Source organism: Siphateles boraxobius, unplaced genomic scaffold, assembly GCF_051911475.1.
Source record: "Siphateles boraxobius isolate OS27281-9 unplaced genomic scaffold, OSU_SipBor_1 22, whole genome shotgun sequence".
Classification (NCBI taxonomy): Eukaryota; Metazoa; Chordata; class Actinopteri; order Cypriniformes; family Leuciscidae; genus Siphateles; species Siphateles boraxobius.
The window spans coordinates 12,500,903-12,511,048 of record NW_027508833.1 but is presented as its reverse complement, the minus strand read 5'-3'; the positions used below and the strand labels follow the sequence as shown (position 1 = coordinate 12,511,048).

At 42.5% G+C, this 10,146-nt stretch overlaps 1 long non-coding RNA gene across 1 annotated transcript; it reads right to left on the bottom strand.

The window, feature by feature from the left end:
- Nucleotides 1-6,139: 6,139 nt before the first annotated feature.
- LOC143746672 (uncharacterized) lies at nt 6,140-9,227 on the bottom strand. Its single transcript, XR_013206596.1, has 6 exons — nt 9,185-9,227; nt 8,933-9,001; nt 7,826-7,927; nt 7,620-7,747; nt 6,664-6,768; nt 6,140-6,470 (listed from the first exon to the last, which is right to left on the bottom strand). It is a non-coding gene; the product is annotated as an uncharacterized LOC143746672 (long non-coding RNA).
- Nucleotides 9,228-10,146: the final 919 nt, after the last annotated feature.

Here is a 10,146-nt window from a genome sequence, read left to right as displayed (position 1 = left end):
GGCTGACAAAAAAGAGTTTATGAAGCTCTGGTCTAGTTGAAGTTGATGTGGAGCAGTTCCAAAAGAAAGTGTAGCGCTTAGTGTTGCTGAGAGAGAGAAAGAAACATAAACAGTAAAAGAAATGGACACAGCCACCCCATTGATTTCAACGGAGAAGACTGAAGCCCGATTATTGCACTTCCTGTCTGATGGCTGAGCGACTGCGCATGCTCAAACTGAGTGTGACGGTCTGACAGTTTTACATCTTCTTGTAGCTGTGGCAAAACAAATCTGAATCACCTAATTCCTCAAAAACGTTGTTAAAATATTTTGTCCCGTTGTTTTTATGGACTCTCTATCTATGGGCTTCTCCCTTGACTTTATGCCTCTATGTCCCCCCGATTGCCTCATAGACAGTAAAGGATTGCCTGCGAGCTTCTCCTCCTGTCTAGACGGTAATTTCTCTATTGTGCGGCATAAAGTCGCGTGGTTATGACGCAATCGTTAGCCTGTTTTTAACAAAAACGGCTTCTACGGGGCCATAACGTAAGATACAAAGTAATGGAGCCTTTTATTAGTGATGGGCAGATCGAGGCTTCGTGAAGCAATGAAACAGTTGAACCAAATGGTCCATATTGTTTCGAGGCTTCGAATCAATCCGACACCCGTCTCAACGGTGACACCTAGTGGTCACTTGCAGGTGTTGATCTGAAACAACCTTGACGAGCCATGAAAATTTGTTGTTTTTTTATTACTGTACTTTTCTAATATGTGAATCTTGTAACCTATAGGCTCCTCCCTGTGCATAATGTTATTTTGGTCCTGCAAAATGAATATTAATAAAATAAATCAAGCCACAATGTCTCACTTTTTTACATATTTTTATTCAAAAATATTAATTTTTCTGCTGTGGAAGGACTTCGCCTACTTCTTTTTTTACAGATAATTTCTCCAGCCTTTGAAAAAATCCTCTCACAAGGGACACTTGTTGCTGGCATGCAAAGATATTTTTTAGCTAGGACATACAAATGAGGAAAGATTACTGCTCTCTCTTTCAAGTAAATTAGTGGATCATGAGTTCTGGGCAAATACGCATCATTGATGTATTTTTTCACTTCCACTGTGGCATCAGCTGTAGCATTGTGTATCATCTGGGTTTGATGGATACGAGTATCAAAAAGTTCCCATAAAATGCCCTGAGTTTCTACTGGTGTTGATGGTGATGGTGATGGTGATGATGTTGATGGTGATGGATACATCTATGCATACCTTGCTTAGATGGCCCAGCAGTGTCAGTAGCAGGCCTAGGTACAGGGGGAATGCCATCCTCTGCACCCTGCAAAATGGCAGGATGAGTGCTCCTCAAATGGCGCATCATGGATGATGTATTGTAGCAGTAGGCGAGCTGCCAATCACAATACACACATCTCACTTTATTTGGGGTTTCTAAATGGAAATGCTCCCACACCACAGATGTACGACTACGGCATCTCTTCTGGGGAGCCTCCATTTTATCTATCTATCCAAATCTATCTAGATATGCATCTCTAATCTATCTATGTAATTAGATATATGTATCTACAATCTATCATTTAGATATGTATATATATAATATGTATCTATAATATATGTATTTAGACATGTATCTATAAATGTATCTATAATCTATGTATTTATATATATGTAGGCTATCTTTAATCTATCAATATATGTATGTATCTATCTATCTATCTATCTATTAATCTAGCTGTCTATATATATTTATATCTATGTATCTATTAATGTGTCACTATATGTATACTCGGTCTCGGTGTCTCTAGCCTATCAGTCAATGTGTTGTGTAAATTTAAATGTAAGCCTAAATAACTGTACTTGTTTGTACAGTTTGTAAACTAAACAAATCGCACTAAAAATGTCACTATATCACCAAAAATCCGCTATCTCAAAATCAAACTCCTCTCACAAAAACCCACGAGGTCAATATTCGTTGATTTCACTTTTATACAGATGTGCGATTGTGTGGTCTGTTTCCGACCGTGTCAATCAAACGCTGATTCGGCGGATCACACCTGATGAAACATTTAGTGAAACACTTCGAGGCTTCGTTTGGCCATAGTCACGTGACATGGGTGTTTTGAATCACGCTTCGAATCAGTGTTTCGAAACGACTCGGTTACTAACGTAACCTCGGTTCCCTGAGAGGAGGGAACGAGTATTGCATAATGCTTACGCTATGGGAAAACTCCTTTTCTCGAGAAATATTGAAGTCTTTATGTAAAACGCATTGCAGCTGCACAGCATACAGCAATGAGCGAGGCAGCTCGGTCATTGGCTGTGCTGCGGCAACTTGCACGAACCAATGACGGGGCGACTCTGAACCCGCTTCCAATGAGCGTGCTTCGCGTCCACGCGCGTCAGAGCCCGCCAAGATGGGCGTGGCCAAGGGCTATATATTGGGCGCCCCGTCGTCTGAGTTCTTTAGGTTCAATCGACTGAAGCAAATTGACCAAGCACAAGCACGGCAGATTACGCAATACTCGTTCCCTCCTCTCAGGGAACCGAGGTTACGTTAGTAACCGAGTCGTTCCCTTTCGAGAGGTCTCTCCTATTGCGTAATGCTTACGCTATGGGAACGCCATGTAAAACGCCGTGCGTGCTGACTTCGCTTCTATGAAGCCGGAGGCCGGTGCCTGAGCTTTTGAGCTAAGTAATTATCCAACGAGCCAGCCGAAGGCGGGCTTTATAAAGGGACAACGTGGAACGGCCCAAAGGGCGTCCAAAGACACATACAAGCACATTTTTATGTACTGTCATGTATGAAAAATCCTCCACATCAGATGCAAAGATGTGATTCTATGAGGGAGGAGACAATGCTCAGCATGTACACACCCCAGCCTATGCATAGTTAGACCGACAGTATGTTAGAGTGCAATGAGGGGACCTGTAGGTTATAAAACCTGATAAATGTGGACGGTGAGGCCCAGCCTGCAGCCGCACAAATATCTTGAATGGGTATCCCACTCGACCACGCCCACGAGGAGGCCATGCCTCTCGTAGAGTGAGCTCTGATGCCCAAGGGGCACTGAAGGCCCTTGGCTTCATAAGCCAGCGCTATAGCATCAACTATCCAGCGCGATATTCTTTGCTTTGACACAGCCAGACCCTTAGTGCGGCCGCCAAAGCATACGAACAACTGCTCTGTCTGTCTGAACAGGGCAGAACGTTCCAAATATACTCTGAGTGCCCTGACCGGGCAGAGTAAATTAGCGTCACTTTCGTCTGCTGGGGACGATAGCGCGGCCAAAGATATCACCTGTGCTCTGAAAGGAGTAGAGAGCACTTTAGGAATATACCCGTGTCTTGGCCTGAGGACAACCCTGTTGTCGTTAGGTCCAAACTCCAGGCAGGTAGCGCTTGATGACAGCGCATGCAGGTCGCCCACTCTCTTGACCGAGGCGAGAGCCAGCAAGAGAGCAGTTTTGAGCGAGAGCTGTTTAAGGTGCACAGTTCGGAGGGGTTCGAACGGGGCACGCTTAAGTGCGTCCAGGACTGTGGCCAGGTCCCAAATCGGCACCGAGGGGGGGCGTGGGGGATTTATCCTCCTGGCGCCCCTCAGGAAACGAACAACTAGGTAGTTTTTCCCTAGTGTGTGTCCTTCGACCGGTTCATGTGATGCCGCTATGGCAGCCACATATACTTTGAGCGTGGAGGGGGTGCGGCCTGCCTCCAACAGCTCTTGTAAGAAAACGAGCACACTCGGTACTTCGCATGTCTCAGGATTCAGGTTCCTGGACTTGCACCAGTCACTGAACACCTTCCATTTCTGGGCATATAAGCGCCTCGTAGAGGGCGCTCGCGCCTCAGTGATGGTTCTCAACACTCCACTGGGGAGGTTCCCGGGAATCCATTGAGGGGCCACGCATGGAGGGCCCACAGATCGGGTCGGGGATGGAGGATCGTCCCGTTGGCCTGCCTGAGGAGATCTAGCCTCAGTGGAATCGGCCATGGGGCAGATTGTATCATCTGCATCAGTTCTGGAAACCACGTATGGTTTTTCCAGAGTGGGGCTACCAGGAGCACTGCACATTTCTCCTCCCTGATCCGACTGATGACCTGAGGTAGCATCGCAACCGGAGGGAAGGCATACAGCGGGCGGCTCGGCCAGACTTGGGCGAGCGCGTCCGTGCTCTTTGAAAAGAAGAGAGGGCAGTGCGTATTTTCCTTGGAGGCAAAGAGGTCGACCTCTGCTCTGCCAAAGGTTTGCCATAACCACTGAATCGTCAGGGGGTGGAGAGACCATTCTCCTGGGAGAACTTTGTCTCTGGACAGCATGTCCGCTCCCTGGTTCAGAACACCTGGCACATGCGCTGCTCTCAGCGAGCGCAGGTTGCGCTGGGACCATAGGAGGAGCTCCCTGGCCATCGAGTGCAGGGAGCTCGATCTGAGTCCACCCTGACGATTTATATGCGAGACTACCGTCATGTTGTCCGTCCGGACTAGGACGTGCTCGTCCCTCAGGTACGGGAGCAGGGCTCTGAGAGCCAAAGCGACCGCTATCAATTCCAGACAGTTTATATGTAGGCGCTTCTCCGGGTTTGACCACAAGCCGGAGACAGGCCTGCCCTCGTAAAGGGCCCCCCAACCTATTTTGGAGGCATCTGTCGTGATCATTTTTCTCCTTGTGTTTACACCCAAACTCACGTCGGACTGATACCAGTCGACAGCTTTCCAGGGCGTCAGGGCTTTTATGCAGCCGTGATTTGCTCTGATTAAAAAGTGGCCCGAGCGCCACGCGTGGGTGGGGACACGGCTTTTGAGCCAGCGTTGGAGAGGACGCATGTGCAACAATCCTAGCTGGAGTACAGCTGATGCTGAGGCCATGAGACCGAGCATCCTCTGAAACCGCTTGACGGGGGCGCGCGCGCCCGCTCTGAACGATTTTGCAAGGTATGGCGGCAAATCAATGCCAATAATAACCGAGCGCACAACTGATGTTGGCGTGCGCGGTAAATGACTTTCGCGAGAGAATAACAGATCTACACGCGAGGAAACTGGAACTCGCGAGCTCATTCATACTCTGCGCGCGCTCATGACATCTCCTCTGCATGCAATACAAGCCCTCGCGCGCGCATGATCATTTCTCGCGCGCACGCATTATCATTCCACACGCTCTCGCGCTTGATCTGCTCTCGCCTGCTGCTTTTGCTCGCTCGAACAATTTTATTTTTGACAGTCGAGGGGCGGGACTCAGTTGTGATTGGACGCCTGTCCAATGACTCGTAGGCTAATTCACTTGATTTGAGACATCACTTAATTTGTCTTTAAATGTGGTTTATTAATGTGTAATGTGATTTAATGCATTGTTAATGTAGAATATATTCTTACCAGATACTTTTTAACAGAAAGTCTTACTAGTGATTGCAATGTGTTGTTAAGAGATATTTACAGACTGTAACAATGCATTTCCATGGTTATTAGCATTGTAAATCTACCAAAATTCGTATGCATTTTTACATAATATAAATGGTTCATTATATTTTATATTAAATGTAAAAGGGGTTCTGGCTTCGTAAGTTAAGATACAGTACACAGCATTAATTATAGCTTAAAAATGCCTTTTCAGAATTTGCTACCGAATACAGATGAACAATATTAAACCCAGCAAATTATTAAACCCATCTTAAACCCAGCAAAGTAGCTATTACAACATTATATAGTGATCTTAATCATCTAACTTTTTGTTAGCTACATTGTATTTTGCCTCATTACCATGAAAAGTAAGAGACATAAAAGAGATACGCTAGAATCTCACAGTAAAAAACGCAGTGTCAAATTAACACTTAAAGTGTTAATTTTAACACTACTCCGGATCATATATGGTCCCACTCTATCTAGAGTAAAAAGTACACTGTTCGTAGTGTTGAATTTACAGTGTTAATATAGCACCGTACAGTGTAGAAAAATTACACTGCGAGTGTCAATTGTTACACTTACAATTTTTACACCATGGGGTTTTAACACCCCTGGTGTTGATTTAAATCCATTGGATTACACTATAAGTGTCATTTATAAAGTATTCTGTTCAGTGCAAAAACAATTTACATTATTATAGTGTTAATGTACAAGATCAGACATAAAATCAAGAGTCTTCAGACAGATGTACAAATCCAAAGTTTATTCAACAAATGGGCAAAGTGGCTCCTTTAAAACATATGCCAGATGTGAAAAGGTCAAATTATCACATTCATGAGGAGTTGCAAAGAAAAAGCAAAAAAATAAAAATAAATTAAAAAAGCATAACATCATCTAATTTGCCAAGACATGAACAAATATGACAGGTAGATTTGAACAAGATTGCAGAAAACTACTTGTCGACAGTTGTGTACCATCCATGAATGCAGTAGTAGTATTTGAGTTTATTGCCACCGGCAGCGAGCAGGTATGCTGTGTGGTCGGTTCAATGCAATCAAGGTGTTTTTGTATGCTGGTCTCTGCCAAAGACAAAAATAACAAATCAAAGTCAGCTCTCCAATTGGCCGTCTTTATAGTTTTCCACAATACAGTCAACCCAAATGGCAATATTTTGAGGCAGACAATAAATTCTCTTCTCTTCTATTATATATATATATATAAAAAAAAAAAAAACTGCACTAAAATTAAACTGAGAGGGGTTATAGCACTTACGTATAGAGGGAATGCGCATGACGTCACAGTAAGCGGAAGTCGCTGCTGTTCCGCTCACTGAGTGGCAGAAAGACTGAGCGGCAGCATTGGTTTTCAGTGTGAATGCTGCGGAAAAACACACAAAACGAGTCTAAAACGGGAAAGAGCTTTGAGACTGACTGTACAACTAGATTTGACAAGAAATATGAGGTATATTTTTACAGACTACCTAAAGCTACAGAACAGAGAAGCAAATAGATCGCTGCAATTCATAGAAACAACTGGACTCCAGGCAGCGAAAGGTGGATTTGCAGTTATCATTTTTGTGTCAATATGCTGAATTTAGTGGTAAAATCATTCTCTATATATTGTATTGTTATATATTGCAGTGACAACTCATCAATCAAATATTTACCACTGTATATTCTGTATAATTTGACATTTTTAAATAAACACTGACAAAAAACTATACAAGTTTTAAGTCTAGACAATATGATGATATATATAACATTGATATAAGTGATCACCTGGATTTAGACCTGCCTATATTGTATATAAAGCGTTCACAGGCAAATTTGCTGTATGTATTTCCCCGGTGTCAAAATCAGGCACATATAAATGTCAGGAAACACGATTCCTGGCTGCATGTTAATATCCATGGATCACTGGATCTTTAGTAAGTTGTAAGGGACACTATATTGAGTCCAATCTTTAGTTTAAACTGATAATCGTTTGTTTTACTTGCGTTTTCGCAGTTTCCCCTATTAAATCCAGTCACGCAGCTGCTCTTCTGCCACTCAGTCCGGCTGAGGGGGCGTGTTCCGGCGGGAAAGTGACGTTAATGCATTCCCTCTATTGTTGTCCTACTGTTAGTTTAACTGCTTCTGTATTGTTCTCATTTGTAAGTCGCTTTGGATAAAAGCGTCTGCTAAATGAATAAATGTAATGTAAATAGTGACAGAAATGCCCAAATTTACCTTTTTGAAGACAACCAGGTGTTTTTCAGCTTGATATGAGCACATCTTTCCAGGTCTCTTGCAGCCTTGTGGTGATGGTGGAATCAAATCAAGGAGGAGACAAATTGATGCAAGATCGCTTCCCCATTCTAAATTACAGATGTGACAACTTCAGCAAAAAATGCATGTGCGCATATAGATAATCTTATTCTGAATTATAGTCTAACCTGAATCATCAGTTTCATCCTCTTTCACAACAGATTCTGCAGAGTCAATCAGGTCCTTGAAGCTCTTGGGAGAAGCCTTTCCAGGAACTTAGTTGAGGTCTTCTAACCAAAAATCAAAAAACAAAAAAACATCAACAGTTACATAGCATAATGACAACCCAATCTCTCTCAGTGCCGGGCAGAGTAGTGCCGTTCACACCTAGCATTAACATTCATCTTGGGTGACGCACAAGTGAACAACTCGAAGTACAGGTGTAAACGCCCCCAAGACGCATTGAGATTCGATTGTTCTGATGAGGTCTAGGCCACATTCTTTTAATAGAGGGTTAGTTCACCCAAAAATTTTAATTCTGTAATTTACTCACCCTCATGTCGTTCCAAACCCGCAAGACTTTCTTTTGTCTTTGAAACACAAATGAAGATCTTTTTGATGAAATCTGAGAGCTTTCTGTCCCTCCACTGACAGCTACGCAACTACCACTTTGACGCTTTTAAAAGTTCATAAAGACATCTTAAAACTAATCCATATGAACCAAGCAGTTTAGTCCAAATTTTATTTTTCTTCTGTTTATGTTTTTTGATTAATGTTTATATGTGAATAAAAGTCTAAATTCAATCTATTTATCACAAAGCGATCGAGTCTCTTCAGAAAAATTGGACTAAACCGCTCAATTCATATAGGTTAGTTTTATGAACCATTTATGACCTTTTTGAAGCGTCAAAATGGTAGTTGCGTGGACTGTCAATGGAGGGACAGAAGTCACTCAGATTTAAAATACATTCATTTGAGTTTCGAAGATGAACGAAAGTCTTTCCGGGTTTGGAATGACATGAGGGTGAGAAAAGACAATTTTACACTTTTGGGTCAACTAACCCTTTAACTTTTTGCAGTTTAATATCTTGAATTTACACAATTCATGATGACACATCAATCACTATGCCATTTTGACAATCAAGACAAATCAATCACCAACGACACATGTAAATTCCAGGTCTGAACAAAGGCATTGTGTGGTTGCCCAGTTAGGTTTAGATTTTTCATGTTCATTTGTCATGTATTAAAATTTGTACTGCACATAGAATAAAATATAGGCTAATGATACTCACAATTATGGATTAATCTTAAGCATTCTGTTGCTTTCTTCACTTCTGTTGCAATCTCATAAGAGGAGTTTCCTTCATTCGATTTAAAGACATGTTGTTTAGAATTTATTTGACCCATAATTTGTTAATGTTATTTATAATGTGAACAGAAAATACAGATTCATATTAATAAAATACAGACAGATAAATAGTTAGTACATCATTTATAATAACATGCAGTATGAATTGATAAAGACTGATTTCAAGCTAAAGTACCTGTATGCTCTGCCAGTGCTCACGCAAATACCTGTAAACTGAACTGGAAGACAGACGGATTTATAGATTAGCTCACTTTTACAATGTTTGAATTTAACTGTCATAAAAAAAAACTTGATGGTAGGAAGTTTGTGTCTTGACTAGGGATGGGAATCGAAAACCGGTTCCACTCGAGAACCGGTTCTAAATTTTACGATCCATCGATATTGTATGCCCTCGACGTTAACGAGTCCTCTTATCGATGCTCCTGCTCTGAGTCAGCCATAGTATGTACAGACCGTGAACTCACAACTGTCCCTGTTGTCCTTTATCAAGCACCATAGCACCGCGTCCAAAGATAATCTTTGTCCTGCAAAGTCTTATTTGATCAGTGAGTAAAATTGTCTCTCTCTGGTAATGTAGATGAACCGCTGCGCTTGTGACAGGGCGCATGTTAAACTGATCGAGCAGAGAGAGAGAGAGAGAGCCCCGGTCGCGCGCACGCACTCTCTCTCTTCGGAGCAAGGCGAAAGTAGGCTTCACCGTCTCAAAACTATGCGCTGTCTTCCTCTCTCCCTCGCACATATTAATCAAAATAAACGACACGATGGTAAGGTAGGGAGACTAAAGTTTTATGTGGAGCATTCGGAGATTTGTTTTTCCTGAATTGCCGCTGGGTGTGAATTGTGCTAAAATACGTTGCCTTATCTTCTCTGAAAAGTCTTCCGCACATTCAGCTGACATAATCACACTTCAAATAAACGAAAAAAAAACGATCCAGTGATGAAATGTTTTCTGTGATGACACACATCTTGTGGGATGTCCCAACTGGCGGGATAATCACACAACGCGCACACGTCCGATAATGACACGTCCAATTCGCGAACTAATGACTCATTTGAACCGATTCGTTTTAATGAATGGTTAAAACAACTGATCTTTCCAACACTGAACTCACGGGACGTTTAATCGGTGTATAACTA